Source organism: Ptychodera flava, chromosome 4 (genome assembly GCF_041260155.1).
Source record: "Ptychodera flava strain L36383 chromosome 4, AS_Pfla_20210202, whole genome shotgun sequence".
NCBI classification, from domain to species: domain Eukaryota; kingdom Metazoa; phylum Hemichordata; class Enteropneusta; family Ptychoderidae; genus Ptychodera; species Ptychodera flava.
This window is the reverse complement of record NC_091931.1, coordinates 18,889,149-18,909,957: the sequence shown is the minus strand read 5'-3', so window position 1 is coordinate 18,909,957 and position 20,809 is coordinate 18,889,149. Positions and strand designations below refer to the sequence as shown.

General features: G+C 36.9%; 1 long non-coding RNA gene across 1 annotated transcript; it reads right to left on the bottom strand.

Annotated features, from left to right (window-relative positions):
• Positions 1 to 878: 878 nt before the first annotated feature.
• On the bottom strand, positions 879 to 20,247 carry LOC139131097 (uncharacterized). The gene is made up of 5 exons (XR_011552047.1): positions 19,564 to 20,247; positions 17,471 to 17,568; positions 13,676 to 13,791; positions 7,095 to 7,684; positions 879 to 1,319 (listed from the first exon to the last, which is right to left on the bottom strand). It is a non-coding gene; the product is annotated as an uncharacterized lncRNA (long non-coding RNA).
• Positions 20,248 to 20,809: the final 562 nt, after the last annotated feature.

Genomic DNA, 20,809 nt, shown 5'->3' with positions numbered 1-20,809 from the left:
CAGTGTATTCAGAATGTGTCCGTACTCCCCAAATCAGATTACAAGTGTGGAAGTTCAATTAAGCAAGTTACACATTTGCTCAAATTATACGCTACATAATGATAGTAGCAACGAACTGGATATAATGGGGTGGGATGGGATTATTTACAAGGCACTGAAATACACTGCAAGCATAAAAAACTCTAGGTAGCTGATTCGCTTCGATCGAAAGGAGATAATACTTACAAATATCACTGTAAGATACATAAATTCTTTTAAAAGCGTTGCAGACCTACAATGAGAAAGAAATTGTCAATATGGAGCAACAGACAACAATGGGAAAATGCGGATATCGACGACTCCTTACGTTTGCTTAAGAAGTGAAATGAAATTAAACAAACAAGCAAACATAAAAACAAATAAACAAATAAATAAATAATAAATAAAGAGCGAACAAATCAGACAAAAAAAGTTACAGCAACGATGATAAAATGAACATCAGTTCACAAACGGAGTTGTACACATGCAGTATATATGAACATAAATTATGCAAGTATACAGGTACATGTAAGTTAACAAGGCTTTGAAAAATACGATTTGTGAGGAAGACTTGGCTCCGGCGACTGTATTGACCATATTACAACAACAGTCAGCTTTGCAAGGTCTCAAGGTACACGGAAACAATTTGTACAGGCTTGAAGCATTTCTCGTCCCAACTGGTCAGACAATGTTTTCCATAATAGGCTTCCAACATTCTTTTTCGGAAATCCTTCAGCCCCCCCCCCCCCGGAAATCAGATAGTCCAACCCTAGGTAAGCATGTTAGAAAAAATGCGGGGAAAACCACACAGCGCATCCGCTAATGATAATGACTCAAGCATTTGGAAAGAGAGTGATATACCTAATATAATATGAAACAATTTAGATAATAATGGTCAGAAATTGTCATGTATATTATCATGTATAGCTAAAAAGCTTGCCCTTTAATGGGTGTGACTAAGGAAAGCAAGGGTAAAACGACACACAGTGTTCTTTTACACTTCAGTGAGAGACTTTGGAGTATAAGTATTATTAAATAACTTTGAAAGGTACATAAATACTTGCATAAGTGGAGTTTCTTGTCATGTGTATGAGTGGCGTGATCTCAAATTTGCATCGTGTGATACTCACGGGATGATATGGGTGGTGAACAGCTCAAGTAACAACTTGTATCGCAACTGTCCTCACCTTCACTCTGGGTTTTACTGAGGATGACTTCAACCTGTCTGTTGCGGACAGTAATCGTACGTAGTCCAGTTCTTACAATGTATCGGAGGTACCAAGGGACCGTAATACTTCAATCTGTAATTGAAGACGAACACGCCAGTAGCATTGAGTTGATGGCTTTATTTATAGCACGAGAACTTGGCCAGAGTTACAACTTAAGCTCTCTATAATCGTCTCTCCTCTGAATCAGTCTGAATGAATGCCATTTCTCATTTCAATTTAAGTTTACTCTCTTACACAATCTACCTTTATTAGGTAAAATGCATTGTATTCTAATGACACACTATCTCTTGATAACGAATTTGCTGACTCTTCATGATTTGTTGATTCTGCAAACATGTATCATTGTCAGTATTTTTATTGCCAGCTGAACTCATTGTCACATTGACACATCACGCGGCATCACCTGAGAAATGTCATGTCGTACCAGGTCGTGGACACTTGGCAAACAATTCAAAGATTGATGTCAGATCGACTTGCTGTTCTTGAAAGCAACCTAGGGGAGAATCCATTTTTCAGGAACAGCTGTTCGGACCCTCACACTTTTGCAAAATACGTTTTGGGTACACAACTTAGGGGAGTCGCTTTGAAGCTCGTGGAGTAAGTAAAATTTTACAAGCTTATGTTTGTGAAAATTAATTTCCCCCTCCCATAGCGTTAACATAGGGAAGGCGGCCATTTTGAATTCCAAGTACAACAGTGTGATTTGTTTTCTTGATTTCGAAGAGGCATGGTTTACACTTTTCTCATGACAAGTTTTAGCAAAAGTTTAAGTGTTGCAATTCGAGGCGTGCACTAGCTTAAGCGATGGAAAATCAGATAACCTTCTTCAATAGTCTCATATGCATATCGATGAATATTCAAGTTAAGATGAAAGCATTAGCTGTATTGACTGTCATTACAGTTCCAAGACAAGAAATCGACCTTTTTAATCTAACAATTCTCTGGTGCTTAATAAGCTCGGAACCCCGTAATTTGTACATTTTCTGAAAGCCTAGATATAGGGGAACATTTTAGTATCCACAGTGTCACTATTGTTTACATAACTATTACGTGTGAGGTAATTGCCATAACCTTTCAAAAATTTGTTTTCCCTATGTTTTGTCTCAATTCTTCAAAATATCTAACTCAAACTTACTGGAATGAAAGCTGTCATAACGGTCTTCCAAAATATGTCTCAGATTTTTTATTACTTGCTTAGTATTAATGAGCACAATTTTAAAGAAAACAACATAAAAATTGTTTAAGAAGGTTTAAAGAATTCTGAGACAAACTTTGGAAGATCCTTAGGATAGCTTTCACTCACACAAATTTCAGCCACATATCGCAAACTATTGAAACAAAACATGGGAAAAACTGATTTATGAAAGATTATGCAAATTACATGTCACGTGATAGTTACGCAAATATTATGACACTATGGTAACCAAAATGTTCCTCTATATCTAGGCTTTCCGAAAATATATAATTTACAGGGGTTCTGAGATTATTAACCACTAGAGAATGATTAGCTTAAAAAGGTCAATTTCTTGTCTTGGAACCTTAACTTGTTTTTGAATGGCCGCGTAACGTTGAAAGAAATAAGGAAATAATTTACGAAAACAACTTCGACATAAATTTCGAGTTTCAATCACATTGCTCTGATCTACTTAAAGTTTTAAGACCAAATAAATTAGCAAATACGAGGGAAAGTCAGAAGCATTTTACTCGGTAAATGGTGAAACACACGGTGAATGATGATAAAAACTTGTTTTGATCCAGACATGTACTGATATGCCCTGACATGAAAAGTTGCAGTGCAACGGCTGGCTACACTCTATGATAGAATGGCTTAGGGAAATAAGTTGGCAAGCGTTATGTTCATGATCCTTCTGCAATTTTGCAAAATGAAACAGAGGTCAAAATATGACTAACTTAACGTCCCCGAACCATTTTGTGAGGCCAACTTCAAGGCTTGTTTTTGCACAGGGGAGTGACATCGTTCCAGATCTGATAGACACATACCCAGGCCTTTCTGAGAGGATTTGAAAACAGGCGAAAGGAACACCCATGCGCACACAAGGATTAAAGTTCAGAATCTATTCATTAGGCCGCGTCCAAAACTTAGTATTTGCATGTAATACTAAATTTAGATCCATTCGTAAACATTAAAATGAAGGGTGTGAACTATCGATACAATGTGGTGGTTCACCCCTGACTGTTGACAGGCTTGAAGGTCTGGTATGTTCTGCTGTATCGTATACATACAGCTACAGAATCGAATTTGAACTTTGACACACAATCGAAAATGAATCCTCCCATATCTATGAAAAGTGATCGGAACGGTGTATTGTCGCACAAATCTTACATAACACTTACACTGTAACTATAACAGCATAGCATCAATATGCTAATCAGGATCGTATATGCCTTACCTTTCTCTCACTCGCCGAGTACGGAACAGAATCATGTATACTGGTACTAATGTTCTTATGGTATCAAGTGGGACATTATAACATATTGAGGGGTGGTCAAAATGAGTATGCTTGTATTTTTCCAATAACTCAACCTAATTTTGGTTTCAAAACTTCTAATTTCAAGTGTATTTTATCTGCAAAACAGAAACTTTAAGTAAAACAATGTTTACTCTGTAGACTATTTTATGGGATCCACCCTAATTGAATCTTACTACCTTTGTGTAAATAGTAGTTTTGTCCACGTATGTAGATTTCATTTCAATTTTCCTTCGACCAATCGTAGTGCTCCGTAAATAGAGTAACAAAAACTGTTGCAATGCCTAAGTTGACGAAATGCAAACTTTGAACTTTTTACAAAATATCTTAGGAACGTTCACAAGGACCAAGGCGCCATTCATCTTGTTGAATTTATTTCAAATACATTTCAAACTTTCTCAAAGTTTTAGAGAGCGCGTGTTAAGTCTTGCCGGAGTAAAGCACATTATGATGTATTTTTCGGTCACCAAAATGTAGGTAATGGTCAGTCAAAGTCATCGAAATGAATTATGGCGTCCGAATCACAAACGACAAATAATTACGAATTCTAACTGATTTTTGTCCAATGCTTAATATCATCTCAGTAATACAGGCAGACCACGAATGAGTGAAATAGTATCACGTTCCTTTTGATCTTATATACCACTTACTCCAAAGACGACATTAAAGGGGCAACATTAAGACTTTTTGTCAGATTTATCACAAAACAAGTATGATTTTTAAGTGTATACGACTTTCACAGGAAAACCAAGTACTATAGTTACTGTTAACGCAAGCACAAATGCGAGACCAAGGGATAAAGGACAGCAGCTTTAACTTCGATCGATATAGCTCACAAAAAGAACATTGAAAATTTCAGATATCTTTAATGAACATTCAGGACAAAGCTCGACAAATTCAGAAGACACTATGCAATTTCTCATGTTTTCAGAACTTTTATCAAGGAGTGTATTTAAAAGCAAAGTACACGTTCAAACTCAGGTTTGTCTGTCATGAAAATGACCGATAAGAGATAGCAGAGACTCCTATTGACTAGTATCCATGGTATTTCTGTCTAAACACTTACCAGTGTACATGAATTCATAAATTGGTAAGGTTAGACTCAAGCTAGCTACCATCTATATGTGACTAGTCCGAGGTTCAGCTTACTAGTGATACGCGAAGTCCAAGAGTCCCGGGGCGGACTCACGCTACGGGCCTATTTAGAAGCGCTTCAAAGTCAAGCCTGTCGTGCTAGAGCTAAAGCCCTATACAGTAAAGCAAAAATTTCTAGTTCGGCCGATTTTCGATCGCAACGTCTGTCTGTCGTTGAGCTACTGACCCGTTACTTTCGAACACAAACGATGTTAGACGCTTTGCGACTATTCTACAAACGACGACTTGCGAAATACATGTACGTTACAACTCATAATTTTACAACAGTTACTATACGGACTGTTATTACGACATTAGTCAATGACGCTGCCACAAATACTAGACATTAGTATTGGATGTAAATGGTACTAAAATGTAGTTCTAACCATACAATTACCCGAAAAAGTTCTGATAAGAATGCCTCATTCGCTGACATTTAAGTAAAATATGGAAATTACTTTTCAACGGCATATAAGATTCACGGACGAAAAAACATCGACGGTATCAAAAGTGTAGAGTTGTGCGTTTCTAAGTGATAAGATGCATCGTGAATGTAGCAGACTGTTCCTACATTTATGCATACAACGTCGGAGCAATCGACGCTGTCATTCGGCCACAAATTGCATAGGGTCTCGTCATTTGCATAGTGTATGAGATGAGCACTGAAACTGAGAAAGAGGAAGTCAATAATTTGCCCCGAAGACTATGCCGGAAAAATTGTCTTTATTCTCATACTATGAGTGAAATCCGAGGAAGTTAAAATTATAAAAAAAAAACAATTGTGTGAAAAATATCCTACTAAATATGATAATATTATTTCGTTATGATTTTGATGAACTACGCTAAAAAGAAATCGTACGACACTTAGTGCTCGCCCAATTGTGGATGATCGGCTTCTATCATGTATTAACAAGAAAATGCCATCCAAAAATAAATCATCATGGTTAATTTTGTCACTATTTTAAATAATGTGAACGCAAGCATCTCTAGATAGCTTAAAACTAACTGTTAAAGGTAACAGGATCACTGTTTTCGAAGAAAAAAACAATATCGACAATCACAAAACATAAACAAATATTCTGTTCACCGTCTTCGGGGAATAGATAGGGAGAGAACGTCGGGATACAGAACAATGTGGCTCAAGGTTTTCAAAGTTTACACTGTTTGTTTCTTAACGATGGATGTTACATACTGCCGGGTATTGTGCCTTTTCCATATACGTATTCCCACTGCCTTCTATGCTAGAGTACTTGACCATGGACACAGTTAAATGAGATCGAGTCGTTTCGTCTAGAAACCTGCGAAGTCTTGAAGGATCACCGTGTATATAGCATGTGAATGATTGTTTTCACTCAAACTGGTTTGCTCAAAATAATTCAATAAGAAAATACGCCAGATTCCTTGTGTTGTTTTTCTCACCATCATAACTATACGGACGGTTTTCGAATAAAAACTGTCAAAATATTCAGTGTTCGTAAATGCATGCAAAGTTTATTTAGTGGCTGCTGTTTTCGTATGGACAGCCGTCGATACAATAAACTGGGATTTGCCACCATACGACTGTAATCTCGCAATAGTCAATGTGAAGATTTTTTGTGCTGAATCGAGGCAGATACAAATTACGGTGGGAACGGTCAGTCCATTTTCCGTCAAAGTTGTTGATCTGAAAAATCTTCACTGCGCACAAACTACTTGAGTGGCTGTTCGTACACTAGCATTCCACTGTGCCTTGTTACGAGCTTTGTTCAAAGTTCGTCAAGCTACGACTATTTACAAGTACCGAGCTACAGACATTGGTGAAGTACATTAATCGTCTTCAAACCACCACCTGCTTGTCCCTTGTGTTCTTTTGTGTATTTCTAAAGTTAAATGGCTCTATTTGCGTACAGACATAGCAATCTATTTTTTTTCATGACTTATTGGTCACCAGGTGAAAGGTACTGAAGGTAACAAGTGTAGGTATTACGCAAAGTCGACGTTTAGTTTGAAGTGAATGACCACACAAACATAGTAAAGGCCAATGCAAGTGCGAAATTGATACACTGACTTTGACCGTGCTTGAACGGCTATATCCAGAAACACGAAGTAAATTCACTGTCCGCGAAAGCATAATTAAGTCCAAGTTGACTTTTCATAGATTATTTTGATACAAACATATTTACAACAGAAATTGACTGGACAACAAAATACAAGATGAAATTGCAAGACAAAAATGCAAACTTACTTTAACCTCTCAAATGACCATCCAATCAGTATGAACGTCATATCGGCATGTCTGCTCCTTTCACTTGCACCGCGTTTTGATTGCATGTTTGTTATATTTTTCACAGTCAAAAGTGTACATATAGCAGGACTAGGTGGATTGTTCATCAATATTCTCCTGATCCACGCCGATAGTACAGTTTTACATTATATATGACCAGTATAATTTGTGATACGTTTGGTTCTTGATCAGGAAGCAAGACGATGTAATATCGGTATCATCGGTCATTTTGTAAAAAATCACACAAAATTCTGTTATTTGCGACTGAGTGAAAATGATTCAAATGAACGTTGGTCAGTCAAATGGACAGTCAAATTCATATAATTCAACTTCATATTGGCCGGTCATGTCCAGATATTCCGCTGGGATTGTTCGCTGATTCCTCAGTATACTTTCTGGGTAATATCAAAGCGTCCGATGGCAAATTGCTCCGTTGTAATAGTAGTCTATCACTACCCGTTCTCAAAGTGGTTCCCGCCGTAGATCAGCAGTTGTTGTCTTATCATAGTAAATCCTATGGCAACAAATATTCCCCGTTAGCTTCCATTTATCTGAAAATTGAGAAAAGTTTTGAGTACACAGTGGCAAACGTCAAAATGTAAATTTAACAACAAAACACATGACATTGTCGTTCATAGGAAATTCAGTGTCTACAAATACGTGGCATTAATACATGTTTTCGTAAGGGCGAAAAGTACGATAGCGGCACTATAAGTACTGTCACTAAAATGTTACTTAAAAGTATAAAATCCTATGACTATAGTATTATTCTTCAACCTTTCGACCTACGTTCGACTAAAAAACTCGCCCGGTAAGGAAACCGGGACCATGTTCCTATCTCTGAGGAAGGCTTCCCTTAAGAGTTGCAATAATCGTGGTAAGATTGTAGAACTTTTCCAAACTCATAACTTCTAGCCAACCCCCCAAAAAACCATAAATGTACAAGCACGTTTACAATTCGCACTAGCACGTTATTTTAAACTAATAAAATTGTTGCTAACAGTATCTCAGATAGCCACAGCGTACGATTCTTTCAGCAAAATCGTAATTTAGGGTTGAGATACAGAAATATTACGATAAGTTTCTTTTCTATTTGGTGAACTACGAACACGATTGGAACTAATTTGGGATAGTTGAATTTTCATATTTTACAAATTTCTCAAAAGTGTTAGGTGCCATATAGCTGCATGTTGCAATATCTTAAAATACTCATAAAAACAAGTGTGTAATATAAAAAGAAAAGCAGATGAGATAACATTTGTACATTATACATCGACATTTCTTCACCATCCAATTATCCCCAAATAGTTCCAAATCAACAAAAGTAATTGCATTTCCGTGATAACTTTATTTGTCATTTATAACAATGTTAAATTTTGACGGCGATTCTGACTTCAGGTTTCCTTTCCGTTTTTATTTTCGTTTTCAGAGTTAAATTCATTTTATTTTAAAGCTAAATTAACACTCGATTTTATTTTTATTTTTATTTCTCGTCAGATTTAGATTTCGTTAAAAATTCAAATTGGGTGGGTTTTTAAAGTTTATTTTAGTAGGATAGAATCCTGTGTCAGTCGTAACTCACTAAAATCTCAGTGAGTTCTGGATGCTCCATCGACTGTCAGGCACAGTCCAATTATTCAGTACGATGGGTGACAAAAACACCTTCAAGCTTGGTATTCTGTTCATTACATCGTTATACAAAATTTTCAGCACCGTCTTAAGTTCGGGGAGTCAGCTACCTGATTAAAGACGTGTACAATACTCCTGCGGCAACGCCTCGTCCTAGTCATCGATATACATAGCCGCTGTTTTCAGGACATGAGCTCCTGACGAAGCAGGAACACAATGCAATGCGGGATGTCTGGCCAAACTTATTCATTGATTAACTTGTTCAGTCTGATCATCGGGCCAACGATATCGTGTTAGATAGTAACATCGGCAGATTGGTCAAAACATTGAAAGATGGAAATGAATATGGAATTGATTTTAAAGTGAACAATAAAATCAAAACGCAAGCGAAAGTTAAAATCTAAGTGAAAATCAAAACTAGGGTAAATTTAATTTTTGAAACAAAAATAAAAACTAAATCAGAACATAGATCAAAATGAAAATTGGAGCAAAGATAAAAATAAAAAATGGAAATGGCTTTAATTTTGAAAATCAAAATCAAAATGTAATCAGAACGAAACTTAAAGTGGGGACAACTTTACTCTTTAAATCAGTGCAAAATCAAAATTAAAATTGAGACGAAAATGAATTTCATTTGCAATTACAAATCAAAATCAAATTGAAAAATAAATCGAAATTTATTTTAATTTCGAGAAAAAAAAATCAAAATTGAAATTCGAAATTCGAAATGAAAATTAATTTTATTTTGAAAAATGAATCTAACTTTAAAAACGAATCTCAAAATTGGAAAGAAATCTAAAGTCAAAATTGCTATTGAAATAAAAATGAATTTACTTATGAAACATATAATAAAGTAACAAAGGAAATGCAATGTATTATTAAAATAAAAATGCTAAAAAGCTAGAAGACTGGCCAATGCTCAGTTTTGAGCAATAATGGAAATGATTTCATGAGCCTACTTGGTTGCCGTCGTCTTACGGTTAAAACGAAATTCCACTAGACTGAAATAATTAATGTGCTACCATGACAAGTCCCTAGGGCTCCTTTCCACTACGGCTGTATCTAAGGCTGTTAACCCTTCTTCCAATTTTTTCAAATGTAGAAAAATGGAGTTGGCGAGTTTAGTTCATTCGGTTAGATTACTATGACGTTTTTCAGATATAGAGTACACTATGGTAGGGAATAAACGAAATAGAGACTTTTTAAAGGTTAACGAAGTTATATAACGACATTGTGCTGATTTCGATCATTTCAATCGTAAAGTAGATAGGTAACGATCTGTTCTTAAATCTATCGCAATAAAGTAGGTAACACATTTTATATATTGGGAATGTTTTCATGTGATGGCGTCAGGTGATGTCTACAATTCATTCAATAACGTGTATTAAATTTTCAATTTGACTGGCCTCGATTTTGACATCTTTTTACTACTCATATTGTTTATTTTAGAGATGCCAAGATTGTACAAATAACACGATTTGAACTGATTTTGGGTAATTCGATAGTGAAGTAATGTCTATTTAATCTGCAAATTTTAGCGTATCTGCTTTTCTTTTTAAGCAATACAATTGTTTTTATGTGTAATTTGTATTGCGACATTCAGCTATACGGCACCTAACAATTTTGAGAAATTTGAAAAATATGAAAATCCAATTATCCCAAATTAGTTCCAATCGTCTTAAACTAAGAATCCAGTTAAATCACACAGGGCTTGAACGGCGTGGTTTGAGATAAAACACACCGATGTCTTATATTTGACATCCTTCCTGACAAACCTATATGTAGCATTTTTTATCAAATTCGTATGATCAGAATATCTCTTGCTCCATGCATGTTTGCTATTCCAAAAAGTGTCAGCCTCTATACCGATTGCATGGTGATAGCGGTTCATGTACATGTATATACGCAGCGATAGTAAATGACAAAAAAACATGCAGCAGATTAGTGCACGTCTTTCACATTAAATTTTTCCGATCGGAAGGTTAGCGCTTTAATTACTCAAACGTTTCGTTAAAATGTGGAACAAAGATGAGAAGGAAGCTTGCTGTCATACGATCGTACGTAATAGGTTTGCCTGCCTAAAAGTACGATTCGGATACATGATCAATCTGAAAGGAATAGCTATGAAATATGACTGCAAGCGTCAAAAGGAAACAGTATATATAGAACACATGTACAATGTAAAGAGTTGGTGCTACAGAATGTTGTGTCAAATGAGAGGAAGTCTTGGCTTTGTCGATAACGAAGGCGAAAGAGGAATTGGCCTATTCCGTTCAGACAGACTGGTCATGAGATAATGCGGCAAACTTCTCTATAGCGAAAAACGTGTTCAGCAACACATTATCTATCTCAGCGGCTGTTTTTATGGTCGATGGACGATTAAGTTCCTCTGTCTAGATAATTTACGGTATGGATCAACGATCACAAAGAGGGACCTATAGATGTCAATTCGATGACTGTAGTACGCAGAAGAATTCGTACAACAACTGACTGATTTGTTCTGATTGTGAATATTCATAGCTGGAGCAAAACATTAAAACATTCGTACAAATGTAACATGATATGAATTGAATATGCTCCTATGTCAAAGATACAATAATGAAGGTCATTCTGCGTTGTCAATAGGGTAAACCCGCAATACAAATGGACCATACGGTACAAACAGACCCACGTGCGCAAACATGACAATTGCATTACTGTCTTCGACTAATCTATTTGTGAGGCGACAGCTGTAGCAGTTAATTTAGCGTGGCACGCTGATATAGAATTTGCGCAAACGACTGGTTACGACAAAATAAACAAAATATCGCAAGAGATTCTCATCAGTCTTAAGTCTCATAATCTTGACACGCTTGCAGCTGGCTAGAATATTCACTGAGCCTTTCATCGAGGGTCTACTTGTCCAAGCTGACATATGTACCATAAAATTCACCAATCGCATTTAACTAAATTTTAAGCATGAAGAATGGTTTTGTTTTTGAAAAAAGCATCAGATTCAATTGAATCGTCAGGTTATTTCACATAATCACCAATAATTTCAACGAAATACATGTAGTTGTGACTGCAATCATAAATCAGTCGATAAGCTTGATGAGTTATTCTGCGTGATCTCGAGTGCTCCCAGGGTATTATTTACGTGCACATGCACTGCACCTGCGGAAGTTTCGAGTGTGTATGGTTTGCAGAGGTCTTTGTCATTAAAATAGTCTGAAAATGTTTCCAGTGTTTCTACTGTGACCACTTTTGTTGCTTGACTAAGTAAAGTTAAAACAAAAAGATATATAAAAATAATGATGCGATAATTCTCTATGTGTCAATGGGGAAGTATCAAAGACCATGACTTATTTCGCCGAATATCTGATTCCTCTGCTTACGAAAACAAAACCAATCAATAAGTTTAAGCAGCCTTTCGGCGTGAACAGGTCTGACTTCGATAAAAATGTTCGTCCTATTGTATTGCATGTTTGCAATTTCAATCAACAGACTGTCATTGACATAGTCTCCCTGGCCACCACCTTTCTATGGTAAAATGGGATATTTGGAGATTCAAAACCATAAAATGGAGGAAATCCCGTCTAAGTGTAATTATGGAAGAATTACACTGCAGGGTGAAACGTAAAGCTTTGTTTCATTAAATGGTAATAACTTTTCGTTGAGGATTATTGTTAAATTTAATCATAATACCGCAATAGAGACTGACAAATGTTGTAAGAGCGTGTTTAGCTCTTGTTCGCCATTTTTGTCTGTCCTTCAAGAATGAATTAACCTATTGCAGTTGAACCTCGTCTTTAGACTTCCAAGCCCTTATTTTTCTTGAGCTAGGAAAATTTTATCCCATTTACAGCTGCCTTCATAGATATTAGAGGAATACTGCATAAGATGGGTTTCTGTTATTTGTAAGTGGATCTTTTGCAAATTTATATAGGAAGGTCTTCACGAACGATTTCTGACTTTGTCTGGTGACTTTCCTCCCTTTCTCTAAATTTGTGCAAATTCTTTAATTTTTTATCGCAACTGTGTTTGTGGCAAGGTTTTCAGTTCAATTTTACCGTATAAAAAGATACTGTATGCCTTAAATGTACATGCCACCACAGACCACTGAATGACGTCACCTGCCACCACAGGATAGTGACGTACTTGCCACCCCAGGCTAGTACTGAGAATAAGGAACAATGCGCAACTGTTATGGTAATAAATACCTTGGATACGACAATCCCTCGTGATGTATGTAGGTCCATGGCGTGGAAGACATGCACTCCCATGCCTCAAATAAGTAGATCAAAACTCAAATCAAGTATTATTAAACTGACGCATCCGTAAAATGTCATCAGGTCTTGCATTCAGCGAGTAAATTAAACTAAGTAACTGTACACGAATCGACTCTGTCAACGTAACCGATAAGATAAATAATGTTGCGAAGGAGTTTCATTAAAATTGAACTATCTCGTCACTTAGTTACCACCTCTAACATACAAAAGTGTTGGGCCGTCTATAACATCTCGACTCGACTCGAGTGGAGCTCTGAAGATTTCACAAGAAAATCGAAGTGGGCTTTAAAAGAGACAGCGGTACGAGCTGGTGCGAGTAACTAAATTAAGAAAATACAATAAAAATCAAGTCATAAAAGAGGAGTTAAAAGACCGACTAAATCTTACCTGAATGATAACAATCTCATTAGTAAAAGACCCACTAGATCTTACCCGAATAAAATCAATCTTATCAATCTTATCTCGATCATCACTTGCACCCTGCAGCCGTAAAAGCATTAAAATACGCGGTATACGTTGATAAAGCCGTGTATTACATCAATTTTTAACATATTACATCTAATACATTTTCACAATTCGAAGGAAATTGCTATGATTAGCAGCATTCTCGAAACATATAACAGAACAAGTATTGTGAGACCGTACCTTTAATTCAGATTCCTTAATTCTTTCTTCGCAGTTTCAATCTTCGCTGCAAATATGTATAGGGATGGAGACTGTAGCCGCAGTGACCTTTCTAATGTATGACCTTTTCTCTTGCCCTGTGCGAAAAACAAATTTGTGACATGGGAGTACAGAGGGCCTGACCTATATTGTGACCTACATGCAATGTTTTCAGTCTGGACGACCTGCTTTGCCAGGGAATAGCCTGATATTGAGTTGTCCCAAAGGGAACACTCAGTGATCTCTCTATTGTTGCTGGCATGGATATACTGCACTTATCTGAAACTATTAGGCGTCTGAACAATGCTAAAGACATCAAATTCGACGGTTTCGCAAACAGTATATATAGCAATAGTTGCACATTATTGATTCGGACACCCGTCAATTGCTTACTGTTGTAGTGACAATATTCAAAATAATAACATAAGTGGCACTTCAATATGAAAAGAACTGGATATGTTTATCAATTGAGCAAAGCAGTCAAAGTTTTCCATTGAAAACTACAACTAGTAGTCGGAGCGAAAAATTATGATACCCAAACACTGAGAAATCAGCCCCGAATGACACATGCATGTCGCCATGCAAAAACAAGTTGAATGAGACCATCCTTGGAGGTTATAAACCGAACTTGAAAGTTATCGGATTATCGTTTTCCCCGTGAAGGTAATGTCAAAGATATTTTACCCAGAATGAGAAAAATGAAAGCATAAACTTATGTATAATTCTAAGGGAACCTTCATTTTTATCTGGAGGTGCGATTGAAACCAAGTGGGGGTTGAATTTTTCAAAAAGATTATAATTTTACTCTGTAGATTTGTACAGAACTGTGACATTACCAAAGTAGAACCTAAAATTCAGCATTGAATTATAGAATATGATTTATTTCTGGATGAAGGTTTTGGAACTATGTAAAAAGGGGTTCTATCAGCAAAAGCACTGGTTAAGCTAGTAAAGCTCTACACTATTGAGTTGTCTGTATCAGCTTAAGTTTCAGTTCAACTTCCAACAGCAGGAAGCCAGCCCTGTGTTTAGCTTCTCAACTAAGGCAATATATGTGCAAGTATATACCATTGTTATTGTACAAGATTGCATTCAAGACAGGACTTGAATTAATTCGTCAACACTAATAGTTATAGTGTCAAATATGGAGACTGTGTACGCATGCTTTTACGATTTTCCTTTCGAATTGTGGAAATAACTAAAGAGTCTGCTTTACTCACACGAGCGAAAACAACCTTAATCGTGACTTATGTTGACTGTCTTTGTTTCGTGTCAATTTTACTTTTCTCCATGTATGTTTCTATCCTTGCATAAATGATACCAAATCATGTTATTGGCACTAATTGATCATGGTTTCAGACAACAAGTAAAACTACGAATGTGACAGCAATTGGAAGAATGGTTTCATTTCATAAAAGAAACAATATACTCGTAAATGAGGAGACATTTGGAATCGTTCAATAGATACACATATTGTCATCACCAGTTGACATGACCACGTTTCACAGCGTAAATAATACGGTAGATTGCAATCGATCTTCTATTTCTATTTACATCCTGCTACCTGCCACCACAGGCTAGTGCGCGGTTCAATATGCTAAAGGCCACAAAATGGTATTAAATTTCACTGTCCTGAGATGGCAAGTACGTCATCGTACTACATGTAAAGTAGGGCGAATGTTGACACTAGCCACCAGGGCAAGCCTAGAAACATGCTTTATACGAGATCGGCGGCGTGATAGGAATTGTTAGCCATTGTATAGTTCCGCCGTTCGGCAAATGTTCCATTTATCGTGTATTAAAAATTCACTGTCCTGAGATGGCAAGTACGTCATCGTACTACATGTAAAGTAGGGCGAATGTTGACACTAGCATCAGGGCAAGCCTACAAACACGCTTTATACAAGATCGATGGCGTGATAGGAATAGCTACAATATAGTTATAGTCTGTCAGTCTGTGTCTGTTTGTGTCTGTCTGTGTCTGTCTGTCTGTCTGTCTGTCTGTCTGTCTGTCTGTATGTATGTATGTATGTATGTATGTATGTATGTATGTATGTAGTATGTATGTATGTATGTATGTATGTCTATATGTATGTCTGTCTGTCTGTCTGTCTGTCTGTCTGTCTGTCTGTCTGTCTGTATGTATGTATGTATGTATGTATGTATGTATGTATGTATGTATGTATGTATGTATGTATGTATGTATGTATGTGTGTATACGTATGTATGTATGTATGTATGTATGTATCTATGTATGTATGTATGTATCTATGTATGAATTTTCCTATGTATATGTTATCCATCGAGATCTGATACATGAATGTAATCATGAAAGAAAAAGTGGATGCTTGAACGGATTAATGGACGGGCTGATTGGCGGAATAAATAGGTGTATATAGAGATAGATGCATTAGTGTAATGATATTCGTGAATCAAAATCTTTTAACTCGTGGATAATATCTGCTCACATCGAACAAAAAAATAAATAGACAAAACTACATCGTTAACGTATGAAATATTGACAAATTCTGCATCCGAATTATCTTAATCTGAAACTTCTCCATTGGCCACGTGCCGAGTGACTTATTACCCACCTGTATAAATGTTTTAGGCAAAGTCTCGGCTATTCCTACCTGAAAGATGGGAATAGTCTGGAATATCTGTTGAAATTCACATGCTAATGGATGAATGACGTAGACAACGCACAGGCGTACTCTTACACACATATGCATCCATAAAAGTACAACTAAACCGATGAACAATTAACACAAAAAAACAGCTAGTCATAAACTGCTACAATGTATCAATGTCTATCTCAGGATCATTGCACCAGCAGTTATTTTCAGCACAGTAGGGGCGTCTACTGTGAATGGCTGAAGTTGGAAAGCCAGAATCCTCAATATTTGTATTTTGTTCGCCACACAACTGAAATATTATTACAGCTCATTAGTGACTTTTAGTGATGGGGCGAGGCAAATTGAGATGTCTCTGGTAAAGATCAAGCAAAACTAAAATCAAAATTAGCGCCCACCCACAAAATAATCGCATATAGGCCTTTGTGTTGATGGGCCTCTCATCAGAAAACTGCGGTAAATATCGCCAATCCCTTGTGTTGTATCAGCATTTATGTAGTTTGTGCTCGGTCAGATACTCGACTTGTCTGACGAAGCAAAAATTAACTCTCATGTTGATACTAAACATCGCTAAGGAAGAGGTCAAAAACGGATGTTTACTCAAGCTGAGAGCTCGCGTGCATGCCTGCCGTGGTATATCACCAATATACCATGTTTCTTTTCGCGTCTCGACCAATCAGATCGGTGTATTTGCGACATCAATATACTGGTATGATATAATAGGTAATAACCTCTATTATCACGGTTTGCGTCCAACTGTGGTCCACTGACGCTATGGCAGAAGCCGCCTATGCTCTGTTAATTAACCTTTCGATAATTGGCTGCTTTAGTAGCTAATGATGTTGATGATGATGACAATGATGATTGACGATAATAAGCGGGTATAAAGGAAGTATATCCTAATAACTCAATAAACATGTATATCGACTATTCCTCCATCATATCGCTACTACATTGTGTATTCGTTGTTTCTGTGATTATAAGATTCATTGACCTAACGTCGTGTGTAGATGGCACTTCAGATACACCTAGAAATATGTCGGGTGGAACAAATTGTTAGACAAAATTAACATATTGAATGTACTTCAAGAGTATGATGGCTTATTCGTAAGTTGTGAGTTATTGAAATTATGACAATGCTTACCTGCATGTATGTGAACGAATCATCAAAATTCATTTGAGGCCATTATACAATCGTAGATTCCTTCAGTGCTTTACCTCCATATCCATAAGTAATGAGATCTGCATTGAAAGATAAAATAGACCTATTCAGTATGGGGCATTCCCTTCTGTGTGATATCACTAACTTAAAGACGGATTGTAAAATGAAAAAAAAAACATAGAACAAGTTGCTTCTTTGAACATTTGACTCTTTGAATAAAGCGTCAACACGAGTGAACGTCACGTTTTTCCGCCTAAAAAAGAGATAATAAGTGCGCAATCATATAATAATTTCAGAGTTAGGAAAAAAAATAAATTGATTTGTTTCTGGTCATAGAGCATCATTTCACAGTGTACGCGTCAACTGTTTTTCATTTGCCCCTGTGGAAAAAGGGATAAATGTATCAAATTCCACCAAGATAAAAAAAAATTAAAAAAACCGCGTCATCGCATCATTTTTGCCATGTGTCAATGACCAGAAACATACCTATTATTTTTTGGCGTAATGATCAATTATTTTTCTTGTAAGTATTAAAAGGATGCGGCGTTGATACACGGTTCTCTGTGTGTGTGTGTGCGTGCGTGCGTGCGTGCGTGCGTGCGTGTGTGTTTGCATGAGAGAGAGAGAGAGAGAGAGAGAGAGAGAGAGAGAGAGAGAGAGAGAGAGAGAGAGAGAGAGAGAGAGAGAGAGAGAGAGAGAGATATAGTTTATTTATTGTGTTTTGTATTTCCCGGACTTGTTGAAGTCCTATTGATCACTTAAAAACCGCCGTTAATACAAACAGAAGGTAATTAGATTCGACCCACCCGACCCATTTGCAGTCATCAATAGGAAGGGGTATCATGGCATCAATAAATAAAGCCAAGCTATTTTCAATGTGAGCTACATGAACCGACTGAATAATCAAGGAACAGGCATTACATATTGTGAATGGAATCAATCATTGAGAAATTTGCACGGATAACTAGGTTAAAATAGCTCTTACCTATCTATGAATCAATTGATTTGGCATTTAAAGCCCAGTGGAAAAGTAAGCGACAGAATACGATTATTTAATCAGAAACTGGAAGACTGTATTACAATGGGGCCATTTATGATTTATGCAGCGCCATCTGTTCAGATTTAACCCGCTCTTCAAAAAAGGTGTAACCTGGTACTCATAACGGTATGTTTACTATCATAGCTGCTTCAGTTATGGCTGGAAGTGTTTTTTTTTTTAATCAATAGTTGTAAGAGTCAATAGATTTGAATAGCATACAATAATGCCATGACCTTAAGCAACAGGTCTTGCTCTACATATGCCGGCCGGTGCCATTACAATAAATTTCACTATTTATAATGACACCTGCGCTTGGAGTTTCGCCGTTGCATTTGAACGTTCCATCAGTTGAAACAAGAGTAAGACAGGTTAAATTTGAAGGTTACTTTTAGGTCACAGGTATAGACGCTGTGTACTTAATGTGCTTGGCAACGGAGGAATTTTAAGTATCGTGTTAGAAAAAGATTATCACTAGTGATTATGTACGAAATGACTTAGTTGGTAAAACTGTGAAGTGAAATCACTATATGCTGAAACAATTATACTGAAATCCTTACGGAAAAAACGCATTTTAAAATCATGGTATTATTTTGTGTTGGTCAAACTTGCGCCAAGAATTCGCACATGATAATACCACGTTTCCCCCTAACCTACAACTCAAATGCGTTGCCATGCACGCTGCAACACTAAATTTGATGGCTTGTGTCAAAGAAACTTAAGTCATTGTCTATGAAGAGATGTTTTAGTCGCTGCCTTAAATACGTCATTCGAGAAAATTAAAAACCCAAACGGTGCAATACCAGTTTATGGATTTCCATCGTTGTAAACCAAAAAGTTACAAGGTTGACCACCGTCTCCACTCTCGTCCTCAAAACAGGGAAGATTTGAGTAATATCACTATTGTATCGGCCATCAAATTATGGTTCCTGGACACCTCGATCAGTGCCGCAAAAGCGTGAGTGCATTTAAAGAAAAATCGCACCTCGAGATAATACAGCTATCATTGACATAATCTCTCGCATATAGGGAAACTTACATCAAACAAAGCCGTGTCGTGACTGCAGATAGACAAGGATCACCGCAAGATCCATTACACCGTGATTAGCCTTGACACCTTGCATTCCGGATTCACCGCAATATCGACCACCATCTCATAGGGAGCCCTTATTACGCAAGTAGTATTGCAATGGCAACGAGTAGGCCACTGAACTAACGGCTGCATTTCATTCCTGTATACTTAAACATTTAAATTAAAAGGGTCCCTAGGCTATCAAAACATTTAGTTATTCAACACAATGCGTGGGCTCCTTAAGATAGGTGAGATACATTTTATCGTATGGTGCACCCAGATCAACCACTGCTACGAAATAGTTTATGCCTCTCGGCAACTGCATATCCTTCTTGCCAAAGGCGAATGCAATTCGATCTGCACTCTCACCTTCTTTCATGTCGAATTAACCACGTGTCCTCGTAATTAGCAACCAAAGTCCGGATAAGACGCATCTTACCTGTAGCACATTTAGCAAGCGTATAAAGCGGCAGACCGAATGTCCCTGATCATCTCGTGCCTAATAGCTTGATCAAAACTTGGGTTTTTTTTGCGTGGGATGATAGTATATCTATTTCAGAACACATGACACCTGTCAGATTAAGGTAGTAAGCGCCTCTAAAGTGAAAGACTTGAACTTTTGCTCAAACTTTCCTGAATGAAACTGTCAACTATCCTCTTACCAAATCGACAAAATAATCGGATTCACCGTACAAATTTTGGAGCTAAATTAAATTTTGGATTTTCGAAAAATTAAGACTGTGAACGTTTTTCTATCTCCAAGAGCTTGAAATGAGCCCCTACAAGTGGTAGATCATAAAAGAATAATATAAATTCGAGAGTCCGACTATCTGTCCTCGAGGCGCGTTCTACCCAAATCGTTTCATTCTAAATGTTGAATGGTGCTCCGTACTTTCCTTCCGCATTTTTTCTTTTGCCTGATGACCGCAACGTGATGTGTAGTTGGCCAATTTTTAATACAACTTTGAGTCAAATAATTCGCCTGAATGTTAAAATGGCCGTTGCGATTGTTTTGTTTTCTCGTCGGATGTACGCTCTTGCCGTACTAGTTTCACAGCCTACAGTCTTGTCGATGTCCCAGAACCTTCTAACGTATCTGAGCCGGTTGGTATCAGTGCTTTTAAATACCGCTCACTGTTTCACGTTGACTTTTTTGCGCGAAATAATGTAGCCCAAATGCATTAAGACGATAATTAATTTGTCAAATTTACAT